This window comes from Oncorhynchus nerka, linkage group LG6 (assembly GCF_034236695.1).
Source record: "Oncorhynchus nerka isolate Pitt River linkage group LG6, Oner_Uvic_2.0, whole genome shotgun sequence".
NCBI lineage: Eukaryota > Metazoa > Chordata > Actinopteri > Salmoniformes > Salmonidae > Oncorhynchus > Oncorhynchus nerka.
In genome coordinates this window covers 32,949,399-32,971,332 of record NC_088401.1, presented here as the reverse complement: position 1 = coordinate 32,971,332, position 21,934 = coordinate 32,949,399, and positions in this window count along the sequence as shown.

The following is a 21,934-nucleotide window of genomic DNA, read 5'->3' as shown; positions in this document are numbered from 1 at the left end:
AAATTGCAGCCCAAAAGTAACAGACACATCTCAACATCAACTGTTCAGAGGAGACTGGGTAAATTGGGCCTTCACGGTCTAATTGCTGCAAAGAAGCCACTACTAAAGGACACCAATAAGAAGAAGTGTCTTGCTTGGGCCAAGAAACACGAGCAATGGACATTAGACCAGTGAAAATCTGTCCTTTGGTCTGACGAGTCCAAATTTGAGATTTTTGGTTCCAACCGACGTGTCTTAGTGAGACGCAGAGTAGGTGAACGGATGACCTCCGCATTTGTAGTACCCCCCGTGAAGCACGGAGGAGGAGGCTGGATGATGTGATTTATTTAGATGTGATTTATTTAGAATCCAAAGCACACTTAACCAGCATGGCTACCACAGCATTCTGCAGCTTTACGCCATCTCATTTGGTTTGTGCTTAGTGGGACTATCATTTGTTTTTCAACAGGACAATGACCCAACACACCTCCAGGCTGTGTAAGGGCTATTTGACCAAGAAGAAGAGTGATGGAGTGCTGCATCAGATGACCTGGCCTCCACAATCACCCGACCTCAACCCAGTTGAGATGGTTTGGGATAAGTTGGACTGCAGAGTGAAGAAAAAGCAGCCAACAAGTGCTCAGCATATGTAGGAACTCCTTCAAGACTGTTGGAAAAGCATTCTGGGTGAGGCTGGTTGAGAGAATGCCAAGAGCGTGCAAAGCTGTGGCTACTTTGAAGAATCTAAAATATACAAATATTTACATTTTTTAAACATTTTTTTGCTTACTACATGATTCCATATGTGTTATTTCATAGTTTTAATTTCTTCTCTTTTTTAATGTCTACAATGTAGAAAATAGCAAAAATAAAGAAAAACCTTTGAATGAGTAGGTGTATCCAAACTTTTGACTGGTACTATAAATCCTTATTAATTTAAAAAATATATATATTTTATCAATCAAAGCTGCTGCGTTTTCTATAATCATAGTCGGTTTAAAAATGAGAGGATAAAACAGTGTGAATGCACTGTATCCAAAAACACTTTAGTAAGATCATGTTTGGCAGAGTTTATTACATGAATGTTGAAGTCTCCCGTGACATAACAGTTCTTTCCCTCCCTGGTTAATATTGCAAGTGCGTCTGCCAGGCGGAGGTTAAATTATTTCCTCTTGGAGTTAGGAGGTCTGTACATGCACCCAATGATTACGCTATCACTGGTTTAGATTTGATTCTCCAGACAACAAAAAAACAATCTTCAATATCATTCTTTTGAGAGTATTCCATGTTCTCATTAATGTGCAAAGAGACCTCCGGTTCGGCCTTCTCTACATTTGTAGACATGATTATAGTTTTCAAAATAGTGAATCTCAACATTGTCATTATGCAACCATGTCTTTGTAACGCCAATCATTTAGAAACTGTAATTAATGCTAGATAATCCAAGGAGAAGATTATAGAAAATGTTCAGCAAGCTAAATATCTTTTTCTGGTTCATGTCAGAAATGAAATCTTTCTCAAGACAACACTTACTGTAAACAAAATACATTGCTTCATTCCATAAAAGCAATTTATGTCAGGATCACTTCCAAATAGAAAGTCATTACTATGGGAGTCAATTTCTCTTATCAAATCAATCTCGGATTGATCAATGGAATTTGTAGCGTTAGGTATTTTAATCCGGCTAGATGTTTCAGACAGTCCTATACCAAGCTCTTCATCACTGAGATTATTAAATGGAACACAGTTGAATAAACAGAGATTGAATGAATAATTAACATAATAATCAATCATGTCATTATTTGGAAGAGATGAGCAGTGATTTGCTTGACATGATACAGAGGACATGTTGTGGATATCAGTCAGAAATGAAGTGACTGATAAAATCGCTGAGAATGAGACGGACCGTCAGAATACAGACTAATGTTTTTGTGATCACTGTTGAGATGGACTCAGGAACTCTCCACTCTCTGTGTATTCACGCTGTGCCCTGGCCTCCCTTGTAGCAGGGAGCAGCTCCAATCTCTTACTCAGGCTGTCTGAAAAGTCCTTGTTGATGTATACAGATGTGTTCTTCAGGCATGTTCTGGCCTTGGAGAGGATTAGCTGCTTGCCCTTTAACCTTGAATCAATGGACATTATGCTCTTTGCCCAGAGGCTAAAGTGTCAGATTTTAGGTGAGTTTAGGGCTTTTCAGAATCAAAATCACTTTATTCACCAAGTACATTTGCACATAGCCAGGAATTTGGCTGAATGAATATGTGCTTCCAGCAATATACTGTATTCTGTGTACAAACAGAATACAGACACAGTCAACATAGTCAACATGCATAAAATACAATAGAAATACAGTAAGCATGAACCACAAATCTCTGAAGTATAAGCTAATTTACAGTGAGGATACACAATACAGTTGTAGTCGGAGGTTTACATACACTTCGGTTGGCGTCATTAAAACTCGTTTTTCAACCACTCCACAAATTTCTTGTTAACAAACTATAGTTTTGGCAAGTCGTTTAGGACATCTACTTTGTGCACGATACAAGTAATTTTTCCAACAATTGTTTACATACAGATTATTTCACTTATAATTCACTGTATCACAATTCCAGTGGGTCAGAAGTTTACGTACACTAAGTTAAAACTAGCTTGGAAAATTCCAGAAAATTATGTCATGGTTTTCAAAGCTTCTGATAGACAGATTGACATCACTTGAGTCAATTGGAGGTGTACCTGTGGATGTATTTCAAGGACTACCTTCAAACTAAGTGCCTCTTTGCTTGACATCATGGGAAAATCAAAAGAAATCAGCTAAGATCTCAGAAAACTATGGTAGACCTCCACAAGTCTGGTTCATCCTTGGGAGAAATTTCCAAATGCCTGAAGGTACCACGTTCATCTGTACAAACAATAGTACGCAAGTATAAACACCATGGGACCACGCAGCCGCCATTCCCCTCAGGAAGGAGACTGTAATGCTCCGGGTGTCGTGGGTGTGGAGTCAAACGCAGGAGACAGAGAGTGCAATGCTGTGCGTCTTTAATAGCACTAACGCACTACAGGGTGCTCACAATAGTAACGGCCCCAAACACAGGGAATGAAAATGTACAACGGAAAAATCACGACCAGGCACTAACACGTACCTCTACAACAGAGCCGAAGGTTACACTGAAATAATCCCGCACAACAACCAGGTGGGCCGGCTGTCTAATAAAGACAAACTAATCATACATAAACAGGTGCTACCAATAAACATACAAGGAGGGGGAGGAAAGACAATCAGTGGCAGCTAATAGGCCGGTGACGACGACCGCCGAGCGCCACCCGGACTCGTGAAAGAGACGCGTTCTGTCTCCTAGAGATGAACGTACTTTGGTGTGAAAAGTGCAAATCAATCCCAGAACAACAGCAAAGGACCTTGTGAAGATGCTGGAGGAAACAGGCACAAAAGTATCTACAGTATATCACAAAAGTGAGTACACCCCTCACATTTTTGTAAATATTTGAGTATATCTTTTCATGTGACAACACTGAAGAAATGACACTTTTGCTACAATGTAAAGTAGTGAGTGTACAGCTTGTATAACAGTGTAAATTTGCTGTCCCCTCAAAATAACTCAACACACAGCCATTAATGTCTAAACTGCTGGCAACAAAAGTGAGTACACCCCTAAGTGAAAATGGGTTGTATGAAGAGCCCTACATAAAGGGTTCTAGAGAGAACCCTCTGCAAAGGGTTCTACCTAGCACTAAAAAGGGTTCCCCTATGAGGGCAAACCGAAGAACCGTATAAGGTTCTACTTAGCAGTTTTTTTCCCTAAGAGTGTAGTACATCCTCTGGTGAGCCTTCGTGGTTACCACTGTGATGTTGTCCTCCCACTTGAGGTTGTGGGATAAAGGGTTGGGCGATATCCAGATTTTCATACGTACCAACATACCATCAGCAAGGGACACTATTTACACACAAAACAATTTAGGCCATAAGGATCTCGATCCAGGAAGGGATTCAATGTATCTACTGAAAGAAAAAAATCTTGATCTTGACATCTAGCCACGTAACAAGCAAGTTAGAAAAACAAATGCATAGCTGGAGCCCTGAGCTGGTAATAATTTATTTGACACGTCTTAGATGTCTTATATACTAAACAAAAATATAAACGCAAATGTAAAGTGCTGGTCCCATGTTTCATGAGCTGAAATAAAAGATCCCAGAAATGTTTCATATGCACAAAAAGCTTATTCCTCTCAAATGTTGTGCACAAGTTTGTTTACATCCCTGTTAGTGAGCATTACTCTTTTGCCAAGATAATCCATTCACCTGACAGGTGTGGCATATCAAGAAGCTGATTAAACAGCATGATCATTACACAAATGGACCTTGTGCGGGGACATTAAAAGGCTACTCTAAAATGTGCAGTTATGTCACACAACACAATGCCACAGATTTCTCAAGTTTTGAGGGAGCGTGCAATTGGCTGCAGGAGAATTGAATGATAATTTCTCTACCATAAGCCGCCTCCAACATCGTTTCAGAGAATTTGGCAGTACGCCCAACCGGCCTCACAACAGCAGACCACGTGTAACCACGCCAGCCCAGGACCTCCACATCCAGTTTCTATACCTGCAGGATCGTCTGAGACCAGTCACCCGGACAGCTGATGAAACTGTGGATTTGCACAACCGAATAAATTCTGCCATCTTAGGGAAGCTCATCTGCGTGCTCGTCAATCCTCACCAGGGTCTTGACCTGACTGCAGTTTGGCATTGTAAACGATTTCAGTGGGCACATGCTCACCATCGATGGCAACTGGCACGCTGGTTAAATATGCTCTTCACAGAGGAAACCCGGTTCCAAATGTACCGGGCAAATGTCAACATGGTGAACAGATTGCCCTATGGTGGTGGTGGGGTTATGGTATGGGCAGGCATAAGTAACAAACAATGAACACAATTCCATTTTATCAATGGCAATTTGAATGCACAGAGATATCGTTACGAGATTCTGAGGCCCATTGTCGTGCCATTCATCCGCCACCATCACCAAATGTTTCAGCATGATAATGCATAGCCCCGTATCGCAAGGATCTGTACACAATTCCTGGAAGCTGAAAATGTCCCAGTTCTTCTATGGCCTTCATGCTCACCAGACATGTCACCACCTATTGAGCACGTTTGGGATGTTCTGGAACGACGTGTACAGCAGCATGTTCCAGTTTCCGCCAACATCCAGCACAGCCATTGAAGGGGAGTGGGTCAACATTCCACAGGCCACGATCAACAGCTTGATCAACTCGATGCGAAGGAGATGTGTCACGTTGTATGAGGCAAAAGGTGGTCACACCAGATACTGACTGGTTTTCTGATCCATGCACCTACCCTTTTTTAAAGGTTTCTGTGACCTACAAATGCACATCTGTATTCTCAGTCATTTGAAATCCATACATTTAGGGCCTAATGAATTTATATCAACTGACTGATTTCCTTAAATAAACTGTAACTCAGTCAAATCTTTGAAAGTGTTGCATTTTGCGTTTATATTTGTGTTTACTGTAGTTATACTTAGCTTATAGTTATAAGCATCAGGCAACCAGTCGGCCAACCTCACCTCGGTACTTAGACATCACCACCGGAGACCGACCGGGGTGGTGTCATCAGCAAACTCCAGTAGTTTGATGGATGCGTTGTTGGAGGTGCAGACATTCGTGTAGAGTTGGAGGAAAGCATGCAATCTTGCTGAGGAATAGAGAGAGATAGGGAGTATGAAAGGTGTTTTCCCAGCTTCACATACTTTGTCCTGTTTGACAGGAATTCAGTGATGTGATGAAGGCACCAGATTTCACACGAAGCTAGGATAAATCTGTTTTTAGTTATAGTGCCAGTCGCAGATATTTTGTATTTACCTCCTGGAGGACATTTTCATAATGGCCGCCAACCAGCTCCATGGAAGTCACAGAGGCTCTTTGTTTGCAGCAACACTGTCACTGAATGTGCTTCGTAGTGAGGCGATTCTAGTGATAGTGTGTAGATAGGAATTCTGTGCCTTTACAAAATTACACTTTTATGACCCGCAATGGGAGCCATTGGAGCGCTTGACGAGGTGGTGGGGCAGAAATATGACATCATTAGAGTGGTTCCCACTGAGCAACAGGAGATTAGGGGGAGAGGAAAAGACAGGAGATGTTCCTCCTGGGTGATTTTCCACCACACATCTGCAAACACTAAGAAAATACTTTATTGAATCATTTAGTGTGTTCTACATAGGTTGTAGTGTTGAATCCTTGTGTTTTATCAATGGTACACTGGGGTTCCTCACCAGATAGGGATAGCACTAACATTCCAAGTTGTTTGTAGCTCAGTAGCTATTTGTTGAGTGCAGGGGGATGAATTAATGATGATCATGTATTTTTCCAAGCCTGTACGGGCTGCTCGAGGGACAACATGTTTCGGAAGAGAACTCAACGTTGACAAAACTGTTTTGAACGAGCTACTTGTGTGCTTTTGGTCTGTTTCTGAAACATCAACCCTCTGAAGGAATATGGTGCAATGCGGTGTGTGTGTGTGTGCGTGCATGTTCGTGCCTACTGTCATTGGTAAAGTACTTAAGTCGTTTTTGGGGGTATCTGTACTTTACTTTACTATTTACATTTTACTCCACTACATTCCTAAAGAAAATAATCTACTTTTTACTCCATACATTTTCCCTGACACCCAAAGACTCGTTACATTTTTAATGCTGAACAGGACAGGAAAATGGTCAAATTCACACAATTATCAAGAGAATATCCCTGCTCATCCCTACTGCATCTGATTTGGCAGACTCACTAAACACAAATGCTTCATTTGTAAATTATGTCTGAGTGTTGAAGTGTGCCCCTGACTATCCATACATTTAAGAAACCTGAAAAATGTGCCATCTGGTTTTCCTAATAAGGAATTTGAAATTATCTATACATGTTTCTTTTCTTTTTTATATTGTTAAATTACGTTTACTTTTGATACTTTAGTATATTTAAAATCAAATACTTTTTGACTTTTACTCAATAAGTATTTTACTGGGTGATTTTCTCTATTACGTGAGTCATTTTCTATTAAGATATCTTTACTTTTACTCAAGTATGGCAATTGGGTACTTTTCCCACCACTGCCTGCTGTGTGTAAGAAAGAGAATTATACTTGAACTGAATGGCTCACAAACAGATCTCATTTCGAAGTGATTAGACAAAGTTGTTACGTTATTACCCAATGAGCAGACAAGTATTTTTCATTCTGATCACCCAGCATATCATCTCCCATCCCAGAACCTGCTGTGCTTATAGCAGCATAAACCTCGCGGAGTGATTCTTTATAGCCCCAATGGATTACCTGTGGGAACAAGTCTAAGCTGCATCCCAAATTGCACCCTATTCCATCTATAGTGCAATACATTTGACCAGGCCCCATAGGCCCCTATATAGTATATAGCGGAGAGGGTACCATTTGGGACACACTCTAAGGCACCTCACAGAGATGAAGGGAGACGTTACTTCAGGAGCATTCACTGAGCTGCTGCCTGCACAGATGAGTTGTGAACGTAATGCTAAAGATAGAGGTGCTATTTTAGAATATCAAATGTATATTAAAGAGGCATATCAAACAGGCAGAAGTGAGGATGAGTGATGACTTGGTGAAAAAAAAACTGTAATTTGAGATGTAAGTCAACCTAGTTGCTCCACTACAAGTATATAAATACAAAAATCCTATCCTTATTAAGGAGTAGATGATTGGCTGCAATAGTCCGCCCCCTGCTCAGAAGCAGTTCTCCCAATGTATTTGTTTTTACTGACTCTGCCTCTGGTTTAGCCTCACACATGAATACATTGGAACTGATAGTGTGTGGGAAAAACGTGGTACTCAAAATGTGCTGAGTTAGTTAGGCTCCCCCTCATTTGATCCATTTTGGCACGTCCCAAATGGCACCCTAAAGTAGTGCATTTCTTAGGGAATAGGGTGCCATTTGGGGCGCACAGTAGGATTTATTTTATTAGCAACAGCAAGCGAAACCCAACTGATGGGAGTGACCAACGTACTAAACGCACAAACTACAGTCAGTGCCACACCAGTGAAACTGTGACAAGCGGTGAAATCCACATTTGAGCTGCCTTGGTCTGACACATTAATGTGCAACATCAGAGGAGGCTGTGGCTGACTGACTCTAATTGGATGGTGACTGTATGGGCCTATGACTGCAGCTGTTGTAAATTGGATGATGGCACTCAAGCAACAGTTCAGCCACCATGGTCTGTAAGGAACGTAATGAGATTGAAAACTCTAAGAGGTGCGGTAATATTAAGCTGGGCCACAAATAAATATGTATATGTCGCTGCCTAATCGTCTATGACAGGAGCGTTGATTTGTTCCATGAACAAGATTAAATTATAATGCATTTATTGGCAACGTATATTTCCTGTTTAAGTCATATCCAATTATGCTTACAATTTATCAAAAGCTGATCTCGTCTCATTTTAGAGTAATTGGTAACCAATCGCCACTAAGAAGGACACAGATCTATGTAATTATATTAGTATGCTGCTGAGGTTCTCAGCTTGGCAGCCATGACAACTTGTCAGAGTGTGTACATTGGAAAGACACAGAGGCTGCATTCCAAAATAGATAACCACTGTTTCTAACGGTTTCACATATTGGCGTTTTGGTTTGTAAGTAATCGTCTTAATAACTGTAGCCTACTGAACTACTTTGACATGAAAAATAAAACAAATCGGGTACCAATGCAGGCACCACTGACGATTAAAGACAACCATGTCTAAAGCACGTCTTTATTAAAGACATTATTCAGGAGTTTATTCAAGATAAAAAGGCAATCTGAATGTGAGAGTGATCAGATCATCTTGATCAGTTAATGAAAGTCAGATGTTCAACATCAAATGTAGACTAATCGGGCCTTTGGATCATTCTTTTCCAGCCTCAAAGGATTTGACTTAGACTTTACAGTCACATAAAGACTCACAAGGTCACCATCGGATACAATGGACTACCATAAGCAAGCAAGTAAGTAAGCAAGCATGTATGTGTTTGTGTGTACAAACACATATACACATGTACAGTTGGGTCCATATTTATTGGCACCCTTGATAAAGATGAGCAAAAAAGACTATCAAATAAATAATACAAATACTGAGCTCTATTTTATGCTAAAAAATTGCAAAATTATATTATTTTATACGAAATCAATTGCTCAGAGAAATACATTTTGTTTAACAAGTAATACAAAACATCTCGAAAAGATATATGGGTCAACATTATTGGCACCTTTCTTTTCAGTACTCCAGCACCCTACCCTTGCAAGGATAACTGAGACGTTTTCTAAAATGTTTTATGAGATTGGGGAACACATACAAAAGCTTTCTAAATCCTTGATATCCTTTGTCTGCGCTTGTGGACTGCCCTCTTCAATTCAACCCACAGGTTTTCAATGGGGTTCGAGTCTGGAGATTGAGAACAAATCAAATATATTTATAAAGCTTTTTACATCAGCAGATGCCACAAAGTGCTTATACAGAAGCCCAGCCTAAAACCCCAAACAGCAAGCAATGCAGATGTAAAAGCACGGTGGCTAGGAAAAACTCCCTAGAAAGGCAGGAACCTAGGAAGAAACCTAGAGAAGAACAGGGCTCTGAGGAGTTGCCAGTCCTCTACTGGCTGTGCCAGGTGGAGATTATAAGAGTACATGGCCATTAAGGCCAGATCTTTCTTCAAGATGTTCAAATATTCATAGATGACGAGCAGGGTCAATTAATAGTGGTTGTAGAGGGTGCAACAGGTCAGCACCTCAGGAGTAAAATGTCAGTTGGCTTTTTATAGCCGAGCATTCAGAAGTCAAGACAGCAGGTGCAGTAGAGAGGGAGAGAGAGAGTGAGGGAGAGGGAGAGGGAGGGTCAAAAAGAGTAGGTCCGGGACAAGGTAGCCCGTCCTGTGAACAGGTCATGATTCCATAGCCATGGGCAAAACAGCAGAAACTGGATAAGCAGCACAACCAGGTGGACTGGGGATAGATAGGAGTCATCAGGCCAGGTAATCCTGAGGCATGGTCCTGGGGGGGGGGGATTAGATGGAACATACTTAAGTTCACACAGGACATCAGATAAGACAGGACAATTTCATCAGATAGGACAGACTGACCCTAGCCCCCTGTCACATAGACTATTGCAGCATAGATACTGGAGGCTTAGACAGGGTGGGTCTAGGGCACTATGGCCTGGTCTGACAAAACCCCCAGACAGGGCCAACCAGGCAAGATGTAACCCAACACACTTTGCCAAAACACAGCGGCACAGCACTAGAGGGATATCAACAAACCACCAACTTACTACCTTGAGACAAGGCTGAGCAAAACCGGACAGGAAGATCACGTCAGTGACTCAATCAGCTCAAGTCGAGTATAGCGATAAAAGCTTGGCACAACGTGACACACCCCTCCTAGTAACAGCATGGAAGAGCACTAGTTAGCCAGTGACTCGGCCCCTGTAATAGAGTCAGAGGCAGAGAATCCCTGTGGAGAGAGGGGAGCCGGCTATTCAGAGACAGTGAGGGCAGTTCGTCACTCCAGTGTCTTGCCGTTCACATTCATGCCCCTGGGCCAGTCTATACTCAATCATAGGAGCTACCGAAAGCCCTGCCTCCAGCTGTTTGCTTAGAAATTTTAGGGACAATGTACAGCAGGACCAAATCGGAGAGATAGGTAGGAGCATGTCCATGTAACACTTTGTAGGTCAGCAGTAAAACTTTGAAATCAGCCCCAGCCTTAACAAGAAGCCAGTGTAGATAACTAGTCACAAGAGTAATATGATCAAATTTTTGGGTTCAAATCAAGATTCTAGCAGTTGTATTTAGCACTAACTGAAGTTTATTTAGTGCTTCATCTGCTTAGCCATAGAATAGTGTTGCAGTAGTTTAATCTAGAAGTGACAAAAACATTAATTAGCTTTTCTGCATAATTTTGGCCCAAAAGTTTCAGATTTTTGCAATGTTACGAAGATGGAAAAAAGGTACCCTTGAAATATTCTTGATACGTTCGTCAAGAGAGATCAGGGTCCAGAGTAACACCGAGGTCCTTCACAGTTTTATTTGAGACGACTGTACAACCATCAAGATTAATTTTCAGATCAAACAGCAGATCTCTTTGTTTCTTGGGACCTAGAACTAAACATCTATTTTTTGTCAGAGTAAAACATTTTCCTCCATCCACTTCCTTATGTCTGAAACACAGGCTTCCAGGGTATGCAATTTTGGGGCTTCACCATGTTTCCTCGAAATGTACAGCTGCGTGTCTTCCGCATTGGAGTGAAAGTTAACATTGCGTTTCCGAATGACATCACCAAGAGGTAGAATATAGAGTGAAAACAATAGGCGTCCTAAAACGGAACCTTGAGGAACACCGAAACTTACCATTGATTTGTCAGAGGACAAACCATCCACAGAGACAAACTGATATTTTTCCAACAGATAAGATCTATACCAAGCAAGAACTTGACAGCTTTTTCAAAATACATTTAGAGGAATGGGAGATTCAATATAGGTCGATAGGCTTTTTCAGGAGAGTCTTAATTACTGCCACATTTAGTGGGTTTGGTACACATCCGGAGGATACGGAGCCGTTTATTATGTTCAACATAGGAGGGCCAAGCACAGGAAGTAGCTCTTTCAGTAGTCTAGTTCGAATATGGTCCAGTAGGTAGCTGGAAGGTTTAGAGGCCATGACTGTTTTTGTGAATGTGTCGAGAGATATAGGATTTGCAATTGTAAAATGTGGATTTTGTGGCCAATTAACCATTTTGATGTGTGCTTGAGATTATTGTCTTTCTTGAAGATTCACTTGCGATCAAGTGTCAGCCTCCTGGCAGAGCCAACCAGGTTTTTGGCTAAAATGTCCTGGTACATGGTAAAAATGTATGATGCCGTTGTTCTTAACAAGGGTCACAGGACCAGTGGAAGCAAAATAGCCTCATTACATCAAAGATGCACCACCATATTTGACTTATTTAACAAAATCTCTTTCTCTGAGCAATTGTATTAGCACCATTTTTTTGGAGCATACAATATAGCTCAGTATATTTATTGTTAAAGTATAAAATATGTAGTATGGACCTGATTGTATGTATGTATGTGTGCACGTGAGTGTGTGTGTGTGTGTGCGATTGAGCACGTGCGATGCTGGCCCGGCCGCAGTAAGAGATCAAACAGCTCTAATTGCTGCCAGTTCTCTCGTCAGACCTCCTGGTTCTCGTTAGCACTTGCAATTACTGGCTCCAGTCCACCTTGTACTGAGCAGAGCTCACACCCACATTTTCTAAGAAACTGACACCACTGCCAAGGTGCTAGGTGAACAACCATCCACCCACTGTTTGGGGAAAGATATGTCGATCTCCCACCTCTTCTTCAAACAGATAGTGTCATAGAGGGGCTAAACTCTGCATTTTAATGAATAAACTCATAGGTTATGCATGAATAATATGCATTTACTTTTACTGCTTTTACTAAGTACTCCTCTAGGTCTTAGATTTGTAAGCATGTTTGACCGTGTATAGCTTTATTTCCCATTTTCCATTGTTATCTTTTATCACTAACAAAGCTACCAGCCCTATTGTCTCTCCTCGGAGAGTCCTCCCAGCCTGTTCTGAGCCGTCTGTCAAAATTCAATTAATTTGTCACCAGGTTATTGGCCTGTCAGCGCCTCAGCTTTTTAATAAAGTTGGATCCTTTGATAAAGCCCTGCATTAATTGACATGGAGCAAGTGATAAGTCGGCTTTATTTAATTCCTCCATTCCTCAGTGTGCCTCTCCCTGTATTTGAGGCCCACTGCTACATCCTCTGATCAATGGACTGAGACAGCCGAGACTGAACCGTCCCTCCAAACTCCTCTCCTTTGAGCTTGAACCAAGTACTACCCTTTCAATAAGTGGTTCGAGCTCGAAGTTGAGTTCCTGCCTCATGGAGTCCCCTTTGTCCCTTCTTGCATTTCCAGAGCCCTGGTCAAAGAGAGTGCACTGAATAGAGAATAGGGTGCCATTTGGAACACAGCCCTGCAGTCAAAGCTGATGGGCCCCTGCTCCATCAAAGCAGCACATCTGGGCCGCCTGGAGTGACTGAAATGTCACCCAGCACTACCCATGGAGACATGCCAACCCTGTGTTATGTTGTGCCACACTTTACCCTAGAGTCTCAAATAACCTCTCGTACTGCTGTCCATTGTGAATCTCAGGAGTTGTTACTCAGGAAATATTACAGTGTCCCTGTTTCAGTTTTTTTTGGGGGGGGGGTCGATAGAGACATGTAGTGATGCGTTGGTTCTGGTACTAAAGTCAGTAGGATGGTGGATGGGGTGCTTTATCATGTTTGCTATTGATTTTTAGTACAGTAGTTAGACTGAATAGCTTGGGACTACAGGAGGCTTCTGAAGGGAGGACGGCTGATAATAATGGCTGGAATGGAGTGAATGGAATGGTCTCAAAAACATAGAAAACATGTTTGATGTGTTCTATACCATTCCATTCATTCCTTTCCAGCCATTACCATGAGCCGGTCCTCTCCAATTAAGGTGCCTGTGCCTGTGCTTGGGACTTTTTCAATAGATTCTCGTTGATGTCAGGGTCCAACTACCTGTTATTTATTCTTCTAGATGTATTCTAGATAGTTATCATAGCATCCAGATAGTAGACAAAAAAGGACGGTACATAATTAGAATGGAATCTGATGACATACACTATACATACAAAGTATGTGGACACCCCTTCAAATGAGTGGATTCGGCTATTTCAGCCACACCCGTTGCAGACAGGTGTATAAAATCAAGCATGCAGCCATGCAATCTCCATAGACAAATATTGGCAGTAGAATGGCCTTACTGAAGAGCTCAGTGACTTTCAACGTGGCACCGTCATAGGATGCCACCTTTCCAACAAGTCAGTTCATCAAATTTATGCTTTGCTAGAACTGCCCCAGTCAACTGTAAGTGCTGTTATTGTGAAGTGGAAATGTCTAGGATCAACAACGGCTCAGCCATGAAGTGGTAAGCCATACAAGCTCGCAGAACGAGACCGCAGAATGCTGAAGCGCGTAGCGCATAGCGCATAAAAACCGTTTGTCCTCAGTTGCAACACTCACTACTGAGTTCCAAACTGCCTCTGGAAGCAACATCAGCATAAGATCTGTTCATTGGGAGCTTCATCAAATGGGTTTACATGGCCGAGCAGCCGCACACAAGCCTAAGATCACCATGCACAATGCCAAGCGTCGGCTGGAGTGGTGTAAAGTTCGCCGCCATTGGACTCTGGAGCAGTGGAAACGTGTTCTCTGGAGTGACTAATCACGCTTCACCATCTGGAAGTCCGACGGACTAATCTGGGTTTGGAGGATGCCAGGAGAACGCTACCTGCCCCAATGCATAGTGCCAACTGTACAGGTTGGTGGAGGAGGAATAATGGTCTGGGGCTGTTTTTCATGGTTCGGGTTAGGCCCCTTAGCTCCAGTGAAGGTAAGTCTTAATGCTACAGCATATAATGACATTCTAGACAATTCTGTGCTTCCAACTTTATGGCAACAGTTTGGGGAAGGCCCTTTCCTGTTTCAGCATGACAATGCCCCCATGCACAAAGCGAGATCCATACAGAAATGGTTTGTCGAGATCGGTGTGGAAGAACTTGACTGGCTTGCACAGAGCCTTGACCTCGACCCCATTGAACACCTTTTGGATGTATTGGAATGCCAACTAGGAGCTAGGTCTAATCGCCCAACATCAGTGCCCAACCACACTAATGCTCTTCTGGCTGAATGTAAGCAAGTCCCCGCAGCAAAGTTCCAACATCGAGTGGAAAGAATGGAGGCTGTTATAGCAGCAGGGGGTGGGCAACTGCATATTAATGCCCATGATTTTGGAATGAGATGTTCGATGAGCAGGTGTCCACATACCTTTGGTCATGTAGTGTATCTACTGGGGGTCTGAGAGACAACAAGAGACATATTGTTATTATCTCTTAATTAGATGGGTTACTTCATAAACTAGACAGTTTATTAACACTAGCTTGAAGCTGCAAGCGTGTTGCATGTTTCTGCTCCTTATTACTATAGACAGGTCCACTGATTTCTGAGCTTCAGCGAGAGAGTTGTAGGCTCTGAATTGTAGGCTGATGTTTTACGGGCTCTTAACCAATTGTGCTGTTTTGTGTGTTTATTCGCATTGCTTGTAACTTATTTGTACATAATGTTGATGCTATCGTCTCTTATGTCCAAAAAAAGCTTGAAATGGGCGAAGATTTTTTCCTTAATGAGTCTGACGCAAAGGATATAATGTTGCTCCCGGACAAGGCCCAAATCCCTGTCATTCGCATGAAGAAAATAAGGTACAGGGGGAACAGATCAGGGTGCCATGTGAGAATTCATCAACGTGTGGGAAACACACCTCAACCATCTGTCCTATTGGCCAACCTGCAATCACTGGAGTAAACTAGATGAGCTCCATTCGAGACTATCCTACCAACAGGACATTGAAAACTGTAATATCTTATGTTTCACCGAGTTGTGACTGAACAATGACACGGATAATATACATTTGGCTGGGTTTTCTGCGCATCGGCTAGACAGAACAGCTATGTCCAGTAATACGAGGGGTGGGGGTGTGTGTCTTATTTGTCAGTAACAGCTGGTGTGCAATGTCTAATATTAAGGGAGTCTCGAGGCATTGCTAGCAGTTGAGTACCTCAAGATAAGCTGTAGACCCCACTATCTACCCAGAGAGTTTTCGTAGCCTTCTATTTACCACCACAAACCGACGCTGGCCCTAAGGCCGCACTCAACGAGCTGCATAAAGCCATAAGCAAAGAAGAATATGCTCATCCAGAAGTGGTTCTCTTAGTGGCCGGGGACTTTAATGCAGGCAAACTTACAGTGGGCTCCAAAATTACTGGCACCCCCGACTGGCAATGCACAAATAATACTTAAAAAACTATAAACAATATGAATATAGAGATAAACTCAAAATATCAACGTGAGAAATACTGTACTTTATTAATATTTCAATGGAACCAACCAAAATCATACAATTATTTAAAACAAAATAAATTGAACCAAAATCAAGGTTTCATAATTATTGGCACTCCTCATTTAGTACTTAGTGCAACCACCTCCGGCAAGGATAACAGCATGGTGTCTTTTCCTGTAATGTTTGACAAGGTTAAGGAACACATTTGGAGGGATTTTGGACCATTCCTCTATGCAGATCCTTTCAAGATCCTTCACATTCTTGGGCTTGCGCTTATCAACTGCCCTCTTCCACTCAGCCCACAGGTTTTCGATTAGGGATTGAGGTCCGGCGACTGAGATGGCAATGGCAGAACATTGATTTTGTTGTCACAGAACCCTTTCTGTGTGGATTTTAAGGTATGTTTCTGGCCATTGTCCTTTTGGAAAGTCCACCTACGGCCAAGTCCCAGCCTTCTGGCAGAGGCAACCAGATTGTCAGCCAAAATTGCCTGATACTTGGTAGAATTCATTATGCCATCAATCTTAACCAGTGCCCCCGGACCTCTCGAATTAAAACAGCCCCAAAACATCACTGACCCCCCTCCATATTTCACCGTGGGTATGAGGTACCTCTCCTTGTATGCATCTCTGTTTCGACGCCAAACATGCCGATGCTGTATCTGACCGAAACTTTCAATTTTGGTCTCATCTGACCAGAGCAACTTCTTCCAGTCATAATTTAAATTACGTTTGGCAAACTCCAAGCACTTGCGTCTGTGTCTTGTGGTCAAAAAAGGTCTTTCTTCTGGCAACCCTTCCAAAGAGCCTGTGGTTGTGGAGGTGGCGTCTGATGGTGCTTTTTGAAACCTGTTGACCACAAGATGCCACCAAGGCCTGCAATTCTTTCACAGTGATTCTTGGGGATTTTGTTGCTTCTCTCACCATCCTCCTCCCTATCCTGGGGGGCAAAATGCATTTGCGTCCTCTACCCATGAGGTTTTCAGCTGTTCCAGATCTTTTGCATTTTTTAATAATTGCCCTGACAGTGCTCAGTGGTATATTAAATCGTTTGTGGATCTTCTTGTAGCCATTACCAGATTTATGAAGGTCTATGACCATCTGTCTCTTTTGAACTGCCAGTTCTTTTGTTTTCTTCATGGTGTTGGATAACAGTGGGATATTGCATGTGTGTTACCTCATTTTTATACCCTAGTGAAACAGGAAGTGATGTAATGGATAAATATAGTTCCTTAAGACTTAGATAAACTTAAATAAGTGGAATTTAATTTGTGGTTTATTTTTGGTAGATGTTAATGACAATAATCTTTAAGGATGCCATTAATTGTGAAACCTTGATCTGGAGGACATTGATTTTTTATTAAATCAATAAATGATTTTGTTTGGTTCCATTGAAACATTAATAAAGTATCGTATTTCTCACATGTTGGTATTTTGAGTTTAACTCTATAATGATATTGTTTATATTTGTTTGAGCATTATTTGTGCATTGCCAGTCAGGGGTGGCAGTAATTTTGAAGCCCACTGTAAATCCGTTTTTTCCCAATTTTTACCAGCATGTCACATGTGCAACCAGAGGAAGAAAAACTCTAGACCACCTTTACTCCACACACAGAGACGTGTACAAAACTCTCACATGCCCTTCATTTGGCAAATCTGACCATAATTCGATCCTCTTGATTCCTGCTTACAAGCAAAAACTAAAGCAGGAAGTACCTGTGACTTGCTCAATACGGAAGTGGTCAGATGACACGGATGCTACGCTACAGGACTGTTTTGCTAGCACAGACTGAAATATGGCATGGGTCCTCAGATCCTCAAAAGGTTCTACAACTGCAACATCGAGAGCATCCTGACTGGTTGCATCACTGCCTGGTACGGCAACTGCTCGGCCTCCAACCGCAAGGCTCTACAGAGGGCAGTGCGTACAGCCCAGTACATCACTGGGGCTAAGCTTCCTGCCATCCAGGACCTCTACACCAGGCGGTGTCAGAGGAAGGCCCTAAAAAGACCCCAGCCACCCCAGTCATAGATTGTTCTCTCTGCTACCGCATTGCAAGTGGTACCGGAGCGCCAAGTCTACGACCAAAAGGCTTCTCAACAGCTTTTACCCCTTTTACACCTTTTACGCTGCTGCTACTCTCTGTTTATCATTGATGCATAGTCACTTTAACTGTACCTACATGTACATATTACCTCAATTAGCCCGATTAACAGGTGCCCCCTGCACATTGGCTTTGTACCGGTACCAACTGTATATAGCCTCGTTACTGTTATTTTCACTGTCATTTTACTGTTTTTATATTTTTTATATCTTTACTTATCTATTGTTTACCTAATACCTATTTGTTACTTAAAAATTGCACCATTGTTTAGGGCATGTAAGTACGCATTTCACTGTTGTATTTGGCACACGTGACAAAGAAACTTTGATTTGATGATTTGATTTGATATGTTCTGGGATTCATCCAATGGCATCGAGGAGTATACCACAATAAGTACATCGACGACAACATCCCCACATATCCCAACCAGAAGCCATGGATTACAGGCAACATTCGCACCGAGCTAAAGACTAGAGCTGCCACTTTCAAGGAGCGAGACACTAATCTGGACGCTTATAAGAAATCCCGCTATGCCCTCAGACAAAACAACAAACAGGCACAGCGTCAATACAGGACTAAGATTGAATCCTTCTACGCCGGCTCTGAGGCTCGTCGGATGTGGCAGGGCTTTCAAACTATTACAGACTACAGAGGGAAACCCAGCTGTGAGCTGCCTGGTGACGCAAGCTTACCAGACGATCTAAATGCCTTTTATGCTCACCCTATAGGACTCCCAATCATGGCCGGATGTGATACAGCCTTGCACAGGGAGCCATGCTTTGATCCTCAGATGGGAGGTGCAGTCTTTTCCGTTCTATCCACTGTCACAATGGTTGTATAATGTTTAAGTAAGCAGTAGCATGCAGTCCCTTGTCTTCAGGAGATGTCCCAAACCTCCAGGTCGTTGATTAGGAAGTCTTCAGAGGTGGACAACACGTAATTGTCAAATGTCTCACACCTCTGGCTCTGCCCACAGATCAGGCCATCGTCTAATCACAGGCCAAAGAGACGTCCCTCATCCATCAAATGCCAGGTAGTCTGGACATCCCTTCACAAAGTTACTAAACTTCCATTCATAAACCTGGAGCTGTGGAGAGAAGGAGAAGAGGAATGTGTGTCCTGTTCCATAGTATGACATAGTATATCAAAGAGTGATAGGACAAAATGCACCAAACACCTGTCCACAGTTGTCTCTGATGACCGTGAGGTTACTGGTGCTAGTCCATGCCCCCCATGCTCTTGTACAGAGTGCCCAGGCTGGTGCCATGTCTCTGGGTGCTGTATACCAGAGTCCAGGGGCAATGCTCTAGCTGGGCAGAAAGATGCTCATTTAGCTTGACGCACGTCTTCCGTGATTTGGTCTTTATGCCACGTTCAAGACAACTGGAAACTTGGAACTCAAAATCTCCGTCATCTGACTTTAGTGTGTTCAAGCGGACCAACATAATCCCTTTGCCCAAGGTAGCAAAGGTAACCTGCCTAAATGGTAGCCATGAAGTGCTTTGAAAGGCTGGTCATGGCTCACATCAACACCATCATCCTGGAAACCCTATACCCACTCCAATTCGCATACCGCCCCAAGAGATCCACAGATAACGCAATCTCAATCGCACTCCACACTGCCATTTCCAAGATGGACAAAAGGAGCACCTATGTGAGAATGCTGTTCATTGACACCACAGTGCCCACAAAGCTCATCACTAAGCTAAGGACCCTGCAACTAAACCCTCTGCAACTGGATCCTGGACTTTCTGACGGGCCGCCCCAAGATGGTAAGGGTAGGTAACAATACATCCGCCACGCTGATCCTCAACATGGGGGCCCCTCAGGGGTGCATGCTTAGTCCCCTCCTCTACTCCCTGTTCACCCATGACTTCGTGGCCAAGCATGACTCCAAGACCATCATTAAGTTTGCTGATAACACAACGATGGTAGGCCTGATCATGGATAACGATGAGACAGCCTACAGGGAGGAGGTCAGATACCTGGCAGTGTGGTGCCAGGACAACAACCTCTCCCTCAACGTGAGCAAGACAAAGGAGAAGATCGTGGACTACAGGTAAAGGAGGGACAAACATGACCCCATTCACATCAACGGGGATGTAGTGGAGCGGGTCGAGAGTTTTAAGTTCCTTGGTGTCCACATCACCAACAAACTTTCATGGTCCAAACATACCAAGAAAGTCGTGAAGACGGCACGACAACGCCTTTTCCCCCTCAGGAGACTGAAAAGATTTGGCATGGGTCCGCAGATCCTCAAAAAGTTAAACAGCTGCACCATCGAGAACATCCTGACCGGTTGCATCACTGCAACTGCTTGTCATCCGACCGTAAGGCTCTACAGAGGGTAGAGGACCTATATAGGACCTATATACTAGGCGGTGTCAGAGGAATGCCAAAAAAATTGTCAAAGTCTCCAGTCACCCAAGACTGTTTTCTCTGCTACCGCACATCAAGCAGTACCAGAGCGCCAAGTCTAGGTCCAAAAGGCTCCTTAACAGCGTATACCCCCAAACCATAAGACTGCTGAACAATTAATCAAATTGTCATCCGGGCAAATTGTCCCCCCCCTGTTTTTACACTGCAACTACTCACTGTTTATTATCTATGCATAGTCACTTTACCCATACAGTACCTACGTGAACAAATTACCTCGACTAACCTGTACCCCCGCACATTGACTCGGCCCTGGTACCCTCTGTATGTAGCCTCATTATTGTTATTTTATTGTGTTTTAAATTAAAAATTTGACTCCAATGCTTCCCACAGTTGTGTAATGTTGGCTGGTTTGTCCTTTGGGTGGTGGACCATTCTTGATTCACTAATGTTGGGCGCGAAAAACCCAGCAGCATTGTAGTTCTTGACACAAACCAGTACGCCTGGCACCTACTACCATACCCCGTTCGAATGCACTTTTGTCTTGCCCATTCACCCTCTGAATGGCACACATACACAATCCATGTCTCAATTGTCTCATGTCCTAAAAAATAAATCTTTAACCTGTCTCCTCCCTTTCATCTAGAGTGATTGAAGTGGATTCAACAAGTGACATCAATAAAGTATCATAGCTTTCAGGTGGATTCACCTGGTCAGTCGATGTCATGGAAAGAGCAGTTGTCCTTAATGTTTTGTACACTCAGTGTGTGACAGCATTGTAGGACCTGATGCCCATTGCGCACAATAGCAAAAAGAAGATTTGGTTTACACAAAGTGAAAGAATGTATCAGCTGAGGGTTTAAAGCTATTTTGTTATATTTCTTACCACAGAGGGATGGTAATTTGTGATCTAGGGTGAGCTCTAGTGGCAAACCACTGCAATAAAGTCAAAACATCTCGTACAGAGACTAAAGCTGTCCTAAATTGGACACCTTTTCGCGCCTATTAAGAAAAGGGTATCAGTTAAGTTGGGGGAAGACAATATGGTTGATTAGGAGACCAGGTTGAACTGTTACATGCATGGCGAACAGCAAACACACATTTAGCTGACTGGTGGAACTGATCTGTCACACTTACTGCAGATATGTGTCGCAAGATTTTGAAATTGCTCTCCGCACTTTTGAGTTTTTGATCAATGCTTATTGAATTTCATCCGATTCCTGTCGATACAGAGATTTACATATCAAATCCATGCAATCCCTTTACAATCCCTGTGAACAGATTCCATCTCAAAATGGTCTTTGTTGTATTTTTTCATCCAAAGCATTCTTTTGTGACAACAAAAAAACAGAATAGGAAATGCAGTAACTCTGGAACCATGAGTCCAACTATGCATAATCCAGCCTTTCTATCACAAACATTCTCACATTTCTTAAAAATATTT